This window comes from Chamaea fasciata, unplaced genomic scaffold (genome assembly GCF_029207755.1).
Source record: "Chamaea fasciata isolate MVZ Bird 193981 ecotype frontalis unplaced genomic scaffold, bChaFas1.0.hap1 SCAF_3, whole genome shotgun sequence".
Classification (NCBI taxonomy): Eukaryota; Metazoa; Chordata; class Aves; order Passeriformes; family Sylviidae; genus Chamaea; species Chamaea fasciata.
In genome coordinates, this window is record NW_027094088.1 from 67807938 (window position 1) to 67826695 (window position 18758).

Below are 18758 nucleotides of genomic sequence, written 5' to 3' on the forward strand. Positions count from 1 at the left end.
AATTTAATTATTTCTTCTGTTTAACTGGGAGAATTTCTGTCAGATTTTCTGGGTGATTCCTGAGGGCAAATTTCAAAACAGTCAAGCCATGGCGGTGAGCACTAAAGAACGAGGTTTGTGTGAGGAGGAGCTGCTGTGGGGACACGTGGGCTTGACTCACACAGAGGGAACAATCCAACACTCTACCATGGGGCTGCAGGAAATTGCAGCAGCTTTGTGATCCCAAGGGAAGTACAGGCACCCTAAAGGGGAAACCCAAGGCATCTTCCTATGCTTCCCATGCAACTACAAGTACTTGATTCCTGGCTCCACACCTTGCTCTTCTTCAGCCATACTAGCTCAAAATCAGACTTTCAATGACATGCTGCTGAGCCAGTTTGTCTGCCCAGGCTTACAGCAGTTTTGTGGCTGCTGTGTGATATTGTTTTGGTCTGTCTTCATTGATTAGTCAGTTACTTTCTAGTTTGGCTCAAAAAAGAGTGTCAAGTAGTTTTTTATCTGTCTTTTCTTCTTATTCTTCTTTGTGCTGCTCTGGTTTTCATTCAGAGCAAGAGCATTCAAATTTCAGACAAAGATTCTTTATTACCACTTTTTTGATTATAAAATTAAGTGCATTTCTTTCCTGTACCTTTTGTAGAAAGAATATCTGGTTGTTTGATTAATTTCCAAGGTGCTTGAGGTCCCCAATAAACTTCTACTGACTTGTGGGGAGGTAGGATAATGTATAAACCCATAAAAAAGGCAAACAAGGCATGCAAAAATGCCCCTTTCCCTAGAGCCATGTGCTGGCATTCTGCTGAGGAACCTGGAGTATCAAGACACCATTTGCAGTCCTGATATTCTCTAAGCTCGAAGTTCATAAATCTGCTCTGCCCCCACACTGCTCTGGCCTGAAGCTCTGTTCTGCATGAACTGGTACCTGCTGCCTGCTGCTGGCCCAATGGCTGCAGCCTGAGCTCCTCAAAGTCTACAGGATCAGGACCCCAATCAGTGTTTCTGGAAAGGCATAATCAGATCTCTCCACCGAGCTGCAGTTTTCATCCAACAGAAGGAGAATCAAAAGTTGGTTTTTCAATTGATCTGTACATTCCTACTCTTGTGTTGACCATACCTTTTACATGGTAAAAAAAAAAAGATTTTTAAAAATCAATCTGCATAGAATAGGATGGAAACTAAAAATGACCTACCTAGAAGCCTGAAAAACTTGTTTCTTTGTATGTCTACAATCAGGTTTAAAAGGAGACGTGACACGTGTGACATTTTATTTTGGAATTCCCCATCTTCTCCAAATTCTTTATGTAAATTTGTGGAACAAGCTCTGTTTGGTCCCGAAATGTAATGACCAAGAGTCACCTACACACAACCTACACACTCACCCAGACAAGAAGGGAAACCCTTTTTGTTCTGAACACTCAGCTGTAGACATCTTGATAAGAAACAAGTTTATATTTGAACTTGTAAAACTTTATCAGGAAATCAAATTGTCAAGATGACATAATTCTCTGGTTAAATACCAGCATACTAAAATGAAATCCAGGGAGAAATGGGAGAGAAATGTAAACCTCATTTATTGAAAACTTGTGTTATAGTTCTCTTTGCTATTTCAACATATTTAATTAAGTTTCTCTCCCTCTGCATTTGTATTTTGTATGTCTCTCTTGTTCTTGTTGAAGCCTGAAGTGCAATTTCTTCAGTCCTAAGGCAAAAGAGCTTTCCAAGCCTAGGAGATGAGTGACAGTGAGATGTGCCAATCTGTCAGAATGGGAGCACCCAAGGTCACAGACGGGGCGCTGCTGGGGAGAGGACTTGAAGCTGGAGCATGTGGTGCTTTCAATGGGCGTTGGAGGTGGATGCAACACCTTGAGAAATGCTGGGAGGATTTATGGCGTTGCTGAGAACCTGAAGGGAACAAAGTGTTCAGGGAACTTTTCCAATCACCCGCCTGTGGAGCAGGGTGGCCCGTGACTGGCGGACAGGGCAGCCCGCACATCTTTGACTACAGTGCAAGCGGTGCTGTGGGGACAGCAGGTACACCCCTGACAGACGAACATCGTGGGGTTGACTGACGCTCCTCCCAACACGGCTGGCTGAATGCTCCGCGATTAAATGTGGAAAAAAGGATAAAATCATAACTCTGGAAAACCTCCGCATATTTCATTACCGCCGTTGCCTTACCACCCACTATTGCCAATTTCAAGAATTACGGATAAAAAAAAATCGTAATAGTAGAACAAGCCGTCGTCTTTCACAAAGACGCATAATCTGTTTAAGATTGTTCTCCCATTCATCGGGTATGTTGAGACGTTCGGCTCACTCCTCCCTCCTCCTCCCGAGGCGCCCCAGCGGTGCGCGGAGCATCGGAAACCGCTCCGGCGCCGGCAGCTGTCGGTGGCGAACCGCAACGTGGAGCGACCACCCCTCCTCTCCTTCCTTCTCCCTCCTCTTCGCCCCCGGTCCCCTTCCCTTCCCAGCCCGGGTCCGCCTCCGTCACGGCCGCGCCGAGCTCCCGGAGCGGCGGCCGCTGCCCGGGGGCGTCGGTGGGCGCTGCCCGCCCGCGGCCCCGCGCCCCGCCTCCCCCGCCTCCCACCAATCAGAGTGGCGACTGCTGCGGGCTGCGCCCCGCTATTGGCCGCCGCCGCTGTCAGTCGGGGGCCGCCCCCGCGGAGGGGCGAGGCGGGCGGGGGGGCTGCCGGCTCCGGGCGGGCGAGCGGGGCCGGGCGGCGGCGGCGGCGCTGCGGTTGCGCCATCTGTCAGGAGCCCCGGTGGGAGGGAGCGCCCGAGCCGCGCTCGCCCGAGCGGAGCGGAGCGGAGGCGAGGCGGCAGCGGCAGCGGCAGCGCGGACAGCCCATACGAGCTCATCCTTGCCCAGGCTGCGGCTGTGCCGCCGCACGGAGTCGCCGCCTCCGCGCCCGGCCGCGGCTCGGCGCAGCGCGTCTGCCCCGGGGAGAGGCAGCGGCGCCCGGAGCGGCGCCCCTCGCTGCGGGCGGGCGGGCGGGGGCAGCCGGCGGAGGAGCGGAGCGAGGAGGATGCGAGTGCGGCGGCGCCGCCCCGGCCCCGCGCTGCGCTGAGCTGAGCCGAGCCGAGCCGAGCCGCCTCAGGTAACGGAGGGGCCGGAGCCCGCCCGGGCCAGCGGGGGCGGGGGGATGCGTGGATGGATGGATGGATGGATGGATGCTGCGGCGGGTCTGTTTCCTTTGTGCGCCCGAGCGAGGATGGGGTGCGGGGGCTCCCGGCGAGGGGAGGCGGCCGCGCTGCTGCGGGTCTCCCCCACGCAGGCACACGCGGACCCCGCGCCCGCCTCCCCCGCCGGGAGCCGCGGGCAGGGCCGGGGGCAGCGCCGGTGCCTGCCCGTGCGCGGCCCCTGCGTGCCCAGGGGTCGCCCGTGTCCGGGTCCCCCGCCCCCGCGGACGCCGGCCGGGGAGAGGGGAGGGGGCGCAGCACAGGGACGTATTTGTTGTCGCCGAACTGCGAAAAAGGGGAGGGGGGAAATAAATAAAAAGACCTTCTCTCCCTGTGAAATAAATCGTATAGGATTTGCGCGTCTGTGACAAAGGCCTCTTTCAGGGAAGAAAGAAGGGACGCACAAAATGCCCAAGGGTGGTAGGATGTGAAAAGAGGCTTGTTTCTTGTCTCTCCCCTAGAGCCTCTCTGTTCCTTCCCAGACGAGGCCGCTGATCTAGTGCCAGTTCCTTTTCAGCTACATTTTAGATTAGGGAGAGACACCAAACGCCACACCATGGGTGCCAGCGTTTTGCTGCGTCTGCAGAGCCACAGTGTACGTGTCGCCCGACCTCCTTAATAATGCTCAGTTTGGCCTCTGCTTCCTCGGGATCTCGCCTGATTTCTGCTCTGTGTGGATGCTGCGTGTGCGTGAGCTCTGGGAGAGGGCTGGCCAGGAAAGGGGGTCACTTTGTGGGAACAAGACCATGGTACCTTGGTCCGTTCAGCAGTGACGGGGAGGGCAGGGCTGTGTAGGTGCTGGAGGAGAAGGTTAGGGCTGAGTGGAAAGCAACCCTCTGCAGTTGCTCATCAATCACTCGGATATGCTCCGATTCTTAAAATGCTAAATAACGAGTGACCAGGGCGGACCGGGCTTTTGAAATGCATGCACAAGACTGGGAACGCCTTTGGGACCTTGTCATTTTCCTCCTTGTATACAACCTCTTTAACTCCCACATCCTTCCTTCCACCATCCCTGCAGCTGTAACTCTTTTCAGGATCTCCTTCCCACACCCCCTTTTTTTTTTTTCTTTTTCTTTTTTTTTTTTTCTTTTTTTTTTTTTTTTTTTTTTTCCTTGATGCCTTTTTAACTAGCGTTCTGGCAGCTGAGAGCAGTTGCAGGTGAAGATCTGTTTGTTTATATGCTGGTGGAGGAAGTGTTTTCATTAGGGTTGACTCGTCTGGTCTCCCATGAGGAGGAACAGTAAGCTAAAGGGACACTGTCAACTTGAAATCCAGAGAATGTACATGATGAATGGAGATCTGTGTCCAATATTACACCCACCGTTGAGCTCCCTGCTGGAGATCTGTGGTTTTTATAAGCCTGTCTTCTGACTGTGTGGGTTGGTCATGCAGTGAAGGAGTAAAAACACACTTCAAACAAAGTTCTGTTAAGTGAACAAAGGAGTGCAGAAGAAAAATACCAGAGTGGGAAGGGAGGGCAGGCAACATTTCCAACTTCTCAGTTACATCCATTGTAGCCACTGCTTGACCCAGTGGGAAACTGGAGGGGCTATAGTTCATTTTTACAGTTGCACGTTTATTTAGTATCAGTGAAGTGGAAAGGTTGTTACCTTTGCCCCAGTGATTCAGGAGTTTTCAGCACCTTGATGTGTGTGCTCAGAAAACTGGTAGCACTTGATCGATGTCAGTAGGTCAGTGTCTTTTTGCAATATAAGAACAATTTTAAGAATGGTATCTCTTGTGAAAAAGACATTGGGTTCCTTATTGAGCCTTCTTTACCCCATAAAGCTATGATTTTGATGGAAAATGGAAAAAAAGATCGTATAACTAATGCTTTAGAAATTTGTATTTTGTTGATAGTAGGCTGCAGATTTGTTGAAATGTTTAGATGCTTCTTAGAGGGTGCCTGTAAGCATCCTTCCTCTCCACCTCCAGCAAATTACTGCCTCATCAGTGTGGCTTGTCTTTGGCAAAAGAAACAATTTTCAATATGAAGTTGTCTGATGGTAGGCCACTGGCTGTGGTGTTTTGTGGGTTATGCTTCAGGCATGTTGTTTCAGAAATTCTGTGTTGCCTGCTGGTGAAAGATAATAGTGGTGTAAAATACAAGTTAAGTATAAAACTCTTAACAGCCTTCTCTGGAAATTATTTTGATGTTGAGTAAATACATGTCTTCAGTGAGGGACAAATGACTTTGGCATATGGGCATGGCAGTCAATGTAAGCCAGAAAAGGAAAAGTTGGTGTAAAGAAGTTGGTTATTAATCATTTTAACAAATGTCTTTAAAAGTTAGGACTGAGTGATAAATTTCTAATTCATATGAGTAAGAAAAACATTGCTGAGGAACTAGTTATTTTTGACAGACTAAAATAGATTCCACAATATCTTTATATGAAATACCTAAATGGTGTCATCTGAAATTAATGAGTGGTGTCTGATATGGTGAGGGCCTTTGTGACCACTGGCCCTGTGGCTTAGCTGAATTAATCTGGATATACTAATCTGGACATGGTATCATCTGCACTGATTTACAGTGTAATAAAATTGTGGGTAAAGTAAGTGAAAACTGTCCAGTACATTTGTGATGATTTCACACTGTACTATGGTACATCTAACAATATCATATGTTTAATTGTGTTAAGTTTAGAGCTGTTGGCCATCTTATGCCCAATTACTTTTATTTAACTAGCATCTTCACTTTTCTGTCTTGCTGCATTACTCTGCTTTTACTTCAGGGAGAAAAAGAGTTGGAGGCATGTGTTTTCCCTTCATCCTTCTCTCCGGGGTGCGCATTAATATTTGATTCAAACTTGTTCTGTAAAGTTCTGGTGAAGTCAGTTTGGGCACTACTTTGAATGTATAATAATGGTGTTTGTTTGTGTCATGGACAGTGCTTTGTAATCTGCTTTATGGGCAAGTCTGCTGCTGGCAGTGTGTATTTTCAAAGTGACCTTCCTTTCAGAGGGAGAAAACCAGTAACTCCTGGCCCTATCCCACCCCTGCAGCTCCCACAGAAGTGTCTTCACAAGTCATTTTGACCCATTACTCCAAAAACAGGACTTGAACCGACAAATCTAGTTCACCCGAGCAGTCTCATTGAAATCCAGCAATTAAGGATTCCTTTGGTGACAAAAGGCCTACAGATCTGTATTGTGCAAGTCAGCCATTTACTCGAGGCAAACCCACAAAAGGGTTTTCGTGCCTCGGCGTGGAGCACCCTGAGTTGTGATCCCTATAGCTCTCTCTCCCCTGAGCCGGGGATGGAGCTGCTTGCTGTGCCATGCTGAATGCGTTGTGCACCTCAGAGCTGCCTTCCCAGCAGCGGGGGAAATGCTGCCAGGGCCACCCAATGTAAAGTGCCTCAGAAGGGGGTGAAGCTTCTGGGCTGCGTCCGCCTGCCTGCTGCGGGTCTCGCTTGGTGGCTTAAGGTTAGCTATTAGAGTTTAAAAACCCTAACCTGCTTTTGGTAAGGTAGTAATAATAATTTAAATTAGGAAAAAAAAAAAAAAGAAACAAGAGGAAAAAAACCAACACACTAAAACCACAAACAAACAACAACAAAAAAACCCTACAGAAAATTAAAACAAACAAACAAAAAAAACCCCCCAATTTTGCATTTCAGTAGATGATAAACGTGCTGCTGTAGAAGAATCGGGATTTCTAGCATTTGCATCCTGTCATGGGTTTGGCCCCTTAGTGCCTGAGTTCCAGACAGAGAAATGACAGGTGCAGATGCAACATGAAAGGCTGGAGCTGTTTCGGTGCATCCGAGGAGTGTGTGGCACTCCTCAGGGAGCGAGCGCCTGAGCCCCGTTAGTGCTGTGCTCTAGGGCAGTCTCACTTGTTAGCTCAGGCAGGGCTTTGGTTTCAGGCAGGTAATCTGCCTCCTGCTTTGAGAGTGGTCAAGTTAGACCTGTCTGTGGGATGTGTCCTTGAGCCCTGAAACTAAAAGCAGGCCCGACCTTACAGGAGTTGCAGCCAAGGAGAAGCAGTACCCTGTTGCTGTCCTTACCACTAGCTGCAGGAAAGCAATCGCATTTTGTAGAGTTCTTTCTGCAACTTCAGTTCACTTGGAACGGAAACGAAATTGAACAATATCACTACTGCTGGGGGAGGTGAAAAATCATATTACTTCAAGTCAATCAAAACATGATGCCTCATCTTGCTTCTGACTGTTTTAAATGGTAACTTGCTGTGAAAGCAAGGATTTCAACTCAAAATACTGCCACCTGTTTGGAGCAAAACAGAACCTTTGTCACCTTGACTTTTTACTGGAGTATAAAATCAGCAGCAGTTTTGCAGAGCTTTAAGATATGGATATAACTAAATCATCTTGCAGAAAATGGCTGTTGGATTTCTCCTGACCAGCTCTATTCCTTGTGTACCATGAATCTGAATGAATGTTTTTCATCTGAAAAAGCTATCAAAAAAGATAGCCTGGCAGTATTAACTGATTTGAATTAGATGGTCCAGGTTAAATCTTCTTTTCAAGAGGGAGGAAGAGAGCAAATTAAATTTAAAACTTGCCTTTCCTAATATGCAGCTCCTTTTTTTGTATCAAGACATCCCAGTTTGAATGGATCTAGTGATGTTGGCTGTGACAAGGTGCTGTGGGGAGAGGTTAGCCCAAATTTTCCTGCCCATCTTCTCCCGATTCAGAGAAGTCTTGCACCTCTGAAAGTTGCCCCATCCACACTATAATTTTCTAAAATATCTGTGAGTAATAAGTCTTTCTTGCTTAAGGCAGAAGCCTAAATTTTTAATGCAAATTCATTGATGTTCATCATACTGAGATGTGGTTTAATGTGATAAACTCTACAGGGCAGCTGCAATGTGAGAATGTTTTGATGAGAACGGGGAAGGTGACCCTTCAGTGCTTATTTGTTTTACTCTATTTTGGTGGATTTTTTAGGAGGCAACAATGACTGGAGGCCTTTTCTAGCCTAGGGAAGTTCTTTGTTCCATCCTGCTTTAGGTTCCCTGTGGCTACAACCAGAAAGAAGGGATGTTGAGAAGCAGCTGTGAGTGGTGTTCAGTGCTTTGAAGTACAAAGGATCCCAGTCAGAGCTCCTCAGAGGAGCCAGAGATACTTTTAATAGTATCGAATCCTGTGCTGTGAGAGCAGTTAGTCTGCTCTCCCCAAAACAAAGGCACTGTCGCCAGCCAGCCCTGAAGAAGACAACTCTACCTCACACAGCTCACTTTGCTTCACAGCTCTTGGGGTGGCCTCTGGAAGATCATCTGCACATCCTCCAAGCTCCCTTGCAGTGGTTCTGGGAGCTCTAAAGGGCAGATTAACATCTAAAACTTTGGCTGTGTGAGGACAATTATAACCTGAAATTGAGACCTTACATTTCAGACAAAATGTACCATCAGTACTGAAACTTCCAAAAATGCTTGGAAAATACTGTTTTATTCACCAAAGTGTTGATGCTCACAGTGGTGAATTTGGAAAGTGTTTTGAAGTTGAAAGTGATGGTAATGGCACCAGGGCAATGTATAAAGAAGAGAAGTAGCTGGCATGGAGGGACATTGAACAGACCCAGGGAAGAGCTGGCTGAAGCAGGCAGAGGAAGCTGCCCTTGTGTGTGGGTGTGTGTGATTGAGGACATTTGCTTTAACAGAAAAGCAGTGTTTGGCACCACTTTAACATGAAAATAACTCTTGCTTTAGTGACTTTGGGAGGAGTAAGGAGAAAACCTCAAATGATTGGCTTGGCTTGCGTGAAATATCTTCTCTGTTTAAAATTGTCCTTTTCCTCTTGGCTCCAGTTTTCCTCTGTTAACAGATTTGACCAAAATAGTTCTCGAGCCTTTTTGGTATAGTCCAAGTTGAAAATATTTTTGCCAGATAATCTTAATTACGGCAGGTCTAAATTTGCTATATGAAGATATACAGAGAAGTTAAACAGGCTGTGAAAATGAAGATTAATATTAATCCTATTCAGGTTTGTGTGTTTTTAAAGAAAATCTTTACCATTCCATGAGGGTTCTCTAATGACCAGTCTGGTGATTCCTAGCATCCTTCTTCTTTACAGTTTCTATTATTTTAGTTGTTGGGGGTGGGGAGCGGGTGGGGTTGCGGTTTTTGTTTTGCTGGTTTTTAACGAATAAACTTTAACATTCATTTCAAGGCTTTTCATTGTATTAATAAAGACCTTTCAACCTCCCTTGTTTTTGAAAAACCTGTGTGTGAAAGAGCACTCTGTGTAACATTGATCTTTGACTTGCAGCTGTACCACTTACAAAAAAGACAGCTCTGAAGGTTTTCCTGGCATGATTTTGGAATATCATGTATTTCCTATCTTGGTTCCTGATAACAATGTACAGATAATTATGTTGGGTTTTTAATTTTTATTTTTTTAACAAGTATGTTGGGTTTCCCCCCCCCCCTTTGTACCTGACCTTTAAACGACAGAATTGCTCTGGGTCTTATAGTTGAAGTTGATGCTCTTGCCTGGAATTGTAGGAGAAGGGAATTCAGGTGACTTCATCCCTGATAAGTAACAGCTGTGTTAATTACCCAATACAGCCTTGCCCCGATGAGGCACAGCTATACCCAATAAAGATAAGTGGGATAAAAGGGAGTAGGTTAGCTGGGGAGGGGGAATCATGAAGGAGGAGGAACTTTGAGGAAGAGGGAATGAGAGGCTCATGAAGAAGAAGGATCCTGGGGAGAGAGAATCACTGCTGTGAGGTCAGTCTGGGTCTGCAGTGAGAGCCTGTTGGAACCTGCAGTCATAGTCTAGCCAGGTAAAAGCCTGCATTCAGAGTCTGCAAACTAATACATGCAGAGATGGTTTAGCAGGGAATAACCATCAGTCAGAGGCTGCAAGGGAAACCTATAATAGGAGCTTGCTGCAGCCAGAGCCAGTGAATAGTTGGAGTCAGGATGGCTAAGCTGTAAAGAGGAATAAACCAGGACCCTTTTCATGCTGTGATAAACAAGAAGTCTGTGTCTTGGCTCATTTCTACCCTCTAGCAAGAGGGCTGCTGCAATAACAGAATAATTGAGAAGAATAGTTGTTTGTTATTTCAGAAGTTCTCCAATCCAGAATCCACCACAGTGGATGATGAAAGTGCTGGGCATATAGCTTCATTCCATACCTGGTCATTTCTTAGGACTTAGCAGTGAAGACCAGCGCAAAGCCCTGTTTGGAAGACAGTGAGGATTGTGTCCTCCAGCCAGCTGCTTTCACCCCAGGGACAGAGGGGGAGAGCAGGTGTAAGCAAAACAAACTCTCACACCCATAAAAGAAAGGATATTTGCTTGGTTTGGGGGCTGGTTTTCCTTTGTGGGCACCCCCTTACTAGGAAGCTATGAAATGTTTTTTTCAAGAAAAAAGAGCATCTCTAAGACTCGGTATGAAAACCACTGTTGTCTGAGTAGGCAGTAAATCCTCAGTGTTTGCTCTTGGTGGTGAGGTTAATGGTGGGGGGCACTTATGGTGAGCTTCATGACCTCACCATGTTTTTAGGACTCCCTGTGAACAGGTCCTCTTGCATGCTGTCACTATATGATAATAAATTTTGAATTACAGAGAAGGAGCCCTTATCCAGCAAAATTTTTGTCTAAGGACCAGCAAAAATGCTAGTTTTGTTGCCCATCTTCCTCCCTGGGAAGTAACTGAAAACTCCTATATTTCCTTCTGGGCTCATCTGTGAGACAGCCGACAGATTATTAAATTTTTGGATGTGCAGCATTTAAATTGGTGATTTCATTAACACTCTCAGTCCTATTTCCAAATTAATTGAAAGAGTTTTGCTGGTTTCTCTCTCTTCACGAAAGAATAAAGCTATTTAAAACTAATCTTTTGAATAGCACGGTATCTGAGGTTATTTGTAATTTTAATTTACTGTCTTTAGCTAAATATGCAGGCCTTTAATTCTAAATATTAGATTCTCCAGGTAATTTTGAATGATCAGTGATTTTTATATTCAGAAGACCTCATACTGTGGACTTGTGAAGAGAAATAGCTGTTGGATTTTTATTTTATTTTTAATTTTTTAATATCTCTTCTATTTTATTCAGAAAGGCCAAGGCAAACCACCTTTAAAAGGAGAAAAAAAGTGTTTAATGAAACCCATTGTATTAGCTGTATTCACTGCTGAAAATCTTTGTTAGCCTATCAGCCTACAACTGGGATAAGATCAGTGTGCAGGAGCTGACAAGCTGAAGAGCCAGTTTTAACTCTCAGTATAGCAGGCTGTACGCTCTCAAAAAAACCCACACATAGCATTGGCTTCAATTTCTTTTGGACAACTCTCTAGGAGTTTCTCTTTTGTAGGAAAAGTAGTGAGCCCAAAAATTTGACTGAGAAGAGAGCTGCTAAATGTTGTGGCCTTGTGGAAGAAACATCCCCTACACTTGAAGGTCGGAAGTGACCTTTTGTGCACTTGGGGAGGTAAAAGACAAGCATTGACTGTCTTTCCTGCTTAGGGCAGCATTACTGGCATGTCTAAAAACTGCAGAACTCCTTGTCCTAATGTTCAAGTGGGGCTGCCAAAAAGGAACAAATAGGGCTGCAGATAAAAGTGTGCAGGGAAGACTGTGTCCCTTTTCCTCCTCCTCAGTCATGGCAGGCAAGGTGGGGAGAGCATCGCTTTGCATTGCTTGATGACTTGACATTCACAGCAATTTCCTGCTGGTCCTGTAAAAGGTTAAAAAAAAAATCTTTCATTTATAGATTTTTATTTTTTTTTTAAACCACTGACCATCAGTGTGATTCAGTGACTTCTTTAAGGGTGAGGTAACCTTTTCTCTGCTCTTGCTTACATTTTCAGTAAATCTTAATTCAAAATCACAAGGTTACATTATTTAGGGTTGGGGTTTTTTTTTTTTTCTCCCCATGCAATAGAGTTAGTAGTTAGCTCTGCTTTATGAAGCTGATTGTATAGATGTAGGTGTTGAACGAGTCAGCTTAATCTTGCTTTTGTGGTCAATTCCTCCATGACTTGTCATGTGAGTTTGTGACTTGCAGAAGGACTCTGTCATCTGGTAGAGTTAACGTGGCACAGCAGGACTGTGCTGAGAGCAGTTTGGGCCTGCATGGGGGACAGCATTGCTTTGGTTTATTTCCTTGGGTAGAGCAAGTCAGGGACCCAAGGTATGCCTGCACGGTGCTATGCCAAGGTGGGCCGAGGAGCTCATGTGTGAGATTCAGGTGAGCCCCAGCAGCCCAGAGGAATACCGTGCTCATGTGCCTGCACTGCTTCCAGGACCACTGGGATGTGTCCATGAGTGTGTCTGAGTAGCAATGTATGGTGTTGTAGAGGCTGTACTTTACTTCTTGGCACAGAAAAGAAGAGACAACAGAGCAGTGACCAGAAGGGGTGGATTAACTAGATGAATGTTCATTTTCATAGCATCAGACTACTCAGACTAGCTTTTTAAAAAGTTGTTACTAAACTTAATATTTTTTTCTATTATTATTTTCTTTTTTTACGTTATCTGCCCCATGAATGAGAGTGATTATGCTCTACGAGAGCTTCATGTAGAGCAGCTACCCACAAACTTTAGGGTGACACAGTGCTATGATAGTATGCAATGATGCTGTGATAGCATGCAATGTTTATTTTCAATCTGCCTTGTTTAAAGAAAGATGCATTCAAATTGTATCACTGTAAGAACTGGAGAGTAATTTTTGATGAGTGAGGTCTTGCTGAAGTAAACTAGTGAAGAGAGCTTGTGGTTCAGGTTTAATCTTGAAATTTTAATACATATCTCTGGATTTCTTAAAGGACTGTTTTTGACACTCTCTTCCAAAAGTGAAATATCACAGAAAAATTAAGAAAATGCAGGTGTAAGCAACTCTGCGAGGAGAATAAAATCTGTTTGCCAATAATGTAGATACTACAAACTGTGATAAGAATTTCTTCTATAATCAGCAGTATGTTGCCACTGTGAGGTATAATTTCTGAGAATATACCTTGAAAATGGCAGTCAAACCACATCATGTCGATTTATTTCGTGATTGTTGGTATGGGAACTTGCTAAATCTTTTAAATTGTGATAAGTATGTGGCTTTGAATTCTTTTACATCATACTTTAAGAAGGGGATGCAAGACAATGGGGAGAAACTCCTAATGTTGTTTAAAGGAACTATCACCTATGGGGTTTTTACCCAATCATATTGTAAAAATTGATCTTCTGTAACTGATCTCTCTCTAGAGCTAACAGATTTCTTTCTATTAGTACTTTTTTATTCTTTTTTCCATTAAACTACTCTTCAGTAGTCCTTCTAACATCTCTGAGATGAGCTGTAGGTTTGAAAGAAATACTCTCCCTGAACAGAATAGTGATAACTTTGAAGCCAGGGCCTCATCCAGGCAGGTTTTGAGTACCTCCCAGGACAGCCTGAGCAAACCCAATTCTCAATCTTGCCTTCATCTGTCAAGTGCTGCAGCAGCTTTGTGGACATCCACTGGACTCACTCCAGTATGTCAGTCTTTCTTTTCCCAGGACTCCCAAACCAGACCAAGTACTCCAGATGTGGTCTCACAAATGCTGCATAGAGAGGAATAATTACTTTGCTCCACCTGTCAGCTAATTAGATTGCTTATTTGGTGCCAGATCTTCAGTTGCTGCCTGGTATCTTAATTTCACTCAAACTGCAGCTGGTGGAAACTCTCCCTTACAGGGGACTACTTGTAGGCTCTGTCACCTCAAAAAGGGCTGGAGCAATGATGGTCCTTTGCTGAAGTTACACAAAGGAGGTGACCAATCCAGTGTTTGTGTACAGAAGGCTGCAAAGGTTTTCGGTTTCCCTCTAGTGAATTTTTTTTGCACCCGTCCTTCGTGCCTCATTATGCAATATAACCTGAAGCAGTGAGATCACATGTTTTGGTAAAACAGTGAAGAAAATGCATAGTAAACAGCATATTCAAAGAGATGCATTTTGTGTATTCGGTTTGTTTTTCTGGCAATACTTTGGCTATTAGCTAAGTTACCCACTTTAAAGTTGATGTTTGGTAGCAAATACGAGGATTGAAATAAGAGTTGTGCCATCCAGGTGAGCCTTATAGGAGCTGTGGGACAAAAACTTGTGCTTAAAATTTTATATCCAAAAGGTGTTTTCTTCTCCACTAGATTTCTAAGGCTCTGTCATTGTGAGTGGGCTGTTAGAGGTGACTGATGTACTACATGTGATTGCTGTAGTTTGTATTTTTTTAAGGCCGAATCTTCCTACACTATTTGATTATTTTTTCGAAACACACACAAAATGAAAATTTCATTATTAGTGGTTTAAGTACTGAAATTAGTATTTGCCTGAAAAAACACAGAACAACCGGAGTACAAGATAAACCCCAACCATCATCAAACATGTGCATGTGAGACTTACCTTGCAGTTGTTGCTGCTTCTAGGAGTGTGTGCCTCCCACCACTTAGCTCAGAGGTCCAGTGTGCGACACCAGCTGAAGGTGTAGATTTTATACTTGCGTGTACCTGCTTTAATGTGTAATATAAGAATATTTAGGAAATTCTGGGTCACAAGTAGCTATGTCAGGGCAAGTGTCTGAGGTGTTGAGTGCGTGTTTGTGCTGCCTGACTGACTGATGGTCAGGGAGATGCCTGGGCTGAGCGCTTGCTGTGCCTACAGGACCTCCTGGGTGTCTGTTCCACCAAAGAAAAAAGAAGCCTTAACAGCCCACTGTAAAAGGAAGTGGTAGAGAGGTTTGAGCTGGGGAAGGTTGCCAAGGGAGGGGAAATGTCAGACTGTTTTTTTTTTTTTCCTGTGGGGTTTTTTTTTTAATTTTTATTTAACCTTTAGTATTTATTTCCACTAGAGAAGTTGTTCAAAGTCTCCCTTCCTACTCTGGCTGTTGCTTCCACTGTTTTCCTCCTGATTTTTCTTTGAGTGTTTGTTCTATCTCTGTGGCACTGGCTGTGGCTTCTAGAAGCTTTTAGTGGTCCCTCTTTTACCTGTTCTGTTCCCATAACCCTGCTTACAGCAATCCTGTCTTCATGCTTGCTTACCTCAGTCTTCTCCACTGCTCACCTGCCTTGCCTGGCCTGCAAATCCTCTCATCTCCCATGAGCTGTTTATCCTTGAGCTAATGGGTGTTCACAATGCTCTGACCATAATGTTGCAGAACTGCTTATATTCACGGTGATTAAAAAATAAAAAGAGGGATTACTTTTTTGCCCAGCCCCAGAAAATGAGTTTTAATTTTTCACTCAGTACGGTTACCATTGTAGGTTGCTTGCAGCTCAGAGCAAGCAAGGTGCCCCTCCTGGTATGGAACCAACCCTTGGGTTACACAGCTCATTCAGGTTACTGAGGCATTGCTACTTAGCAGAAGGACTTTGTGCAAGGCATTTTTCAAAGTGGAGGCTTACTGCTAATCTGATCACTGTTTTGTGTGGACAAATGGGGAGTTTTGCCTGTTCACAGTAATGAATGGGGTCACAGACCTTCCCCAGGTACTATTGGCTGCCCAGGTGAGGTTCACCAGGTCAGGAGGGTGCATGCTTTTATTTATTTGCTTTTATTTAATCAGAAACTAGGGTCACTTGGTCCAATATTTAAGCTCTCGTGGGGGAGAGAGTGACAGTTGAAAGTATTCAGAATTTTTTTCCAGTTTTGATTTAAGTCATGTGAAGAGCTCGCAAGCTTTCTGGTGTTTGGTTGCGGCTTGAGTAAAATAGTTCCAATGGGAAGATGAGGGGGATGTATTTCAACTCACATTTAATATTTGTTTAAGTGGGCTACGCAAGATTAAACTTAGGTTATTGTCAACAAGATAGAGAAGTCACAAAAACTCCTTTTCTGAAGAGTGTGATGTGTATTATCTTGGTAGGAAGTTTGGGACATGAGGCAACAAACAGTGCTGAGTGCTGGAGATTAGTACCTACTCCAGACAATGCCAGCACCTTTAGTCTCCTGCATCCTGACCCTGAGTAAAATTTGGATGGTCGCAAGACTGGAAGCCAGTGTTACCAATCTCAATTATTTAAATACTTCAGTGGTTGTGGAGGGGAGGAAGAAGGGGTGGGAGTTCAGAGCTAGAGATAGATACTGCATGTTCATTTGGCTGCTGAGGTTCAAGGTAGTGTGGTGGCGGCTGCTGCTGCTGATCTCAAAGGTGACTATCTTTTTCTTATGGAATAAATGTCTGTGTACTTGTCAACACCTTCTAATTAAATCTAACACATTCAAATTATTTTGAGGTTGGCTCCACAAGTGTGACTCAGGTACTTTTAATATATATACTTTGATTGCTCTGTCTGGAAGACTAGTTGGTAGAGTTGATTTGCAGATGATCTATGCTGTTTTGAAATTGCTGATGCATAAATGGGTGTAGCAGAGGCTGATCCTAAAAATATTCTCAATTTTCTTATGTTAACATTGGCAGATGTTTCTAGCAATACACTGACTTCTTTGTATATTGTTTTTAGTCTCTTAAAAAAAAAAAAGAAATTAAACAAGGGAAGTCCTCTATAAAAGGAGTGGTAAGAGCTGGAGCATTGCTCAGGATGAGGCATTTGGCACTATTTTGTCTTCCCTGTCGGCAATAGTTAAAGCATTATCTATCAGTGCTGTCCAAACAGACAAGCCCACTGACTCCCCATGCCCTCACCCCTTCCATCCCAGCCAAATCTCAAACCACCCTGAAGATACAGATGCCCTCCAGGATAACTGACCTTGGCTGCCTGTGTGCAATATGTGTATGAACCAAAAACGTCAGAAATGGTCCTTTCATGTTATAGATGTGAGTCAGATTTTTTTTTTTCTTTCTCATCTTCTTGTGACTTTATTCTCTGGCGAGCATGTGGCGGCTTAACTCTTGAAAAGTGGTGCCTTGGGGTTTGACCCAGAGATCATCACAAGATGATCACAACAGAGACTGCTGTTTTAAGGTGGCTTCTTATTCCCTCTGGTTCTTTGGTGTAGGAATTTCCAATGTCATTTTGTCAAGAATTACTTTTTAGGAACTAAAAGAGTGATTAGCACAAATGCTAAAGAGGCACAGTAAGGCATACAGTGTATTAAAACAAAAGGATAGGGAGGATCTCAAGTAACTTTATCTCTGAATTATGATTTTGCAGACTACTTTTGGTGATGTGCTTAAATCTGAGTATGTGCCGCATGCTTGGCCTAGAGGTGTAGTATGTCCCATTGTCTGTATATATAGCTAACTGGTTTTGAACACCTTTTCCTTTGGGTTTTGGGGGAGTGGGAGAACATATTGAAGACATCCCACCCCTTTTTGACTCAAAGGGAGAGAGACCTGGATAATGATTTTTATTAATTAGCAGTGGCCAAGCCCTGGAAAAAGCAGCATAAACCTTCTTGGCAGTAGTTTTGTTGTGGTTTTGGGGCGTTTTCATCTTTACCTGATGTTCACAAGAAACTGCTAACCTAATTTTGGTATTCCTACAAGAGCTCATTTCTGTCGAGTTGCCAGAATTCCTCAAATTTTAAGTTCCTTGTTGGCACATGTAGTTTGGGTTCCTTTGCTTCAGTTTTTAATACCAGGTTTTTGAGGAGGGGTTTGGGGTTTGTTTTTTTTTTTGCCTGTGTTCAAATTTGCATTCTTTAAGAGAAATATTTTTCAAGCAAACTAAGAATAATACAAAGTATAAGAACTTTTTTTTTTGATTTACATAATGAATATTTGAAGATTCATGCCACTTTTATGGCTTTTTGAAACTGTACCTTCAGCCTCCTGTCCCTGTAGTGTGAGGGACCACACAGTACTGTTGTCCTGTGTATTGCAAAATTTAAAAAGTATTAAGGAATACAGTGAGGTTTTTAACATAGAAAAGAAATAAATGTTAAAAGCATGGATTTTTGTGTATTTTGTTTCTTGTAGGCACAAGTCTTAAGCAGTTGGTTCACCTGTCCCTCAGACACTGCTTCTAACCTTCCTAAAGGGACTCTTGAACTCGGTGCTTGTGGATGTCAAACACCTGGATGCTGCCAAACCAAGTCAGCATGTGTGTTTTCCCTGACTAGCCATAGCTCTTCTCTCACCCTTTTTAGGTTGGCAGGAGACATGGAGCAAAAGGGAAGGTGAAAAGAAAGGCTCAACCATACAATTAACTAGGAAGTAAAGGGGAGAACAGGAGGATGCTTTAGTAAGAAACAGAGCTTTGTTGGTCCAATGATTACACCTTGATAGTTAAATTCAGTGACCCTTATTTCTAGGAAGTTCAAAGTGTAGCTGCTTGATACCCAAAGTGACGATTTTTTTCCCCATTCTTTTCAATGTGGAATCTTTATCAGAAGACTTATTTATCAGGCTTTTATAGAGCAAAAGTAACCCAAGCCACATGAACTCACAATGCTCAATAGGGGATTTGAAATCCTGGTAGCCAGTTTGCCTTCTAGGCATACCCAGCAATCTCCCAGACTTGCTCTACCAGCCAGTCATGGCATTTTAGTGACATGACTTGGCTGCATCTGCGTCCCAGTACTGTTCCTCCTCATGTTTGTTGGAAAAATGGTTGATTGGTGTGTAACCAGAAAGAATGCCTTACTGTATTTAAATTCATATGGGTAGTACCCGGAATGTGTTATTTTCAGTCTCTTCTTCCTAGGAGTAGAGATTTTCAATGTCCCAAAAAGGATG

The 18758-nt window shown here is 44.0% G+C and overlaps 1 protein-coding gene across 11 annotated transcripts in view; it reads left to right on the forward strand.

The window, feature by feature from the left end:
* The first annotated feature begins 2765 nt into the window (after positions 1 to 2765).
* FYN (FYN proto-oncogene, Src family tyrosine kinase) overlaps positions 2766 to 18758 on the forward strand; it is a 139646-nt gene continuing 123653 nt past the window's right edge. For 2 of the 11 annotated variants that reach the window (XM_066179392.1, XM_066179391.1), the window contains exon 1: positions 2767 to 3098. The gene's annotated coding sequence lies outside the window, so the exon portion shown is untranslated. Of the gene's footprint in view, positions 3099 to 9506; positions 9936 to 18758 lie in introns of those variants that run through there. The other 9 variants (XM_066179393.1, XM_066179394.1, XM_066179389.1 and 6 more) reach the window with 6 other exon arrangements.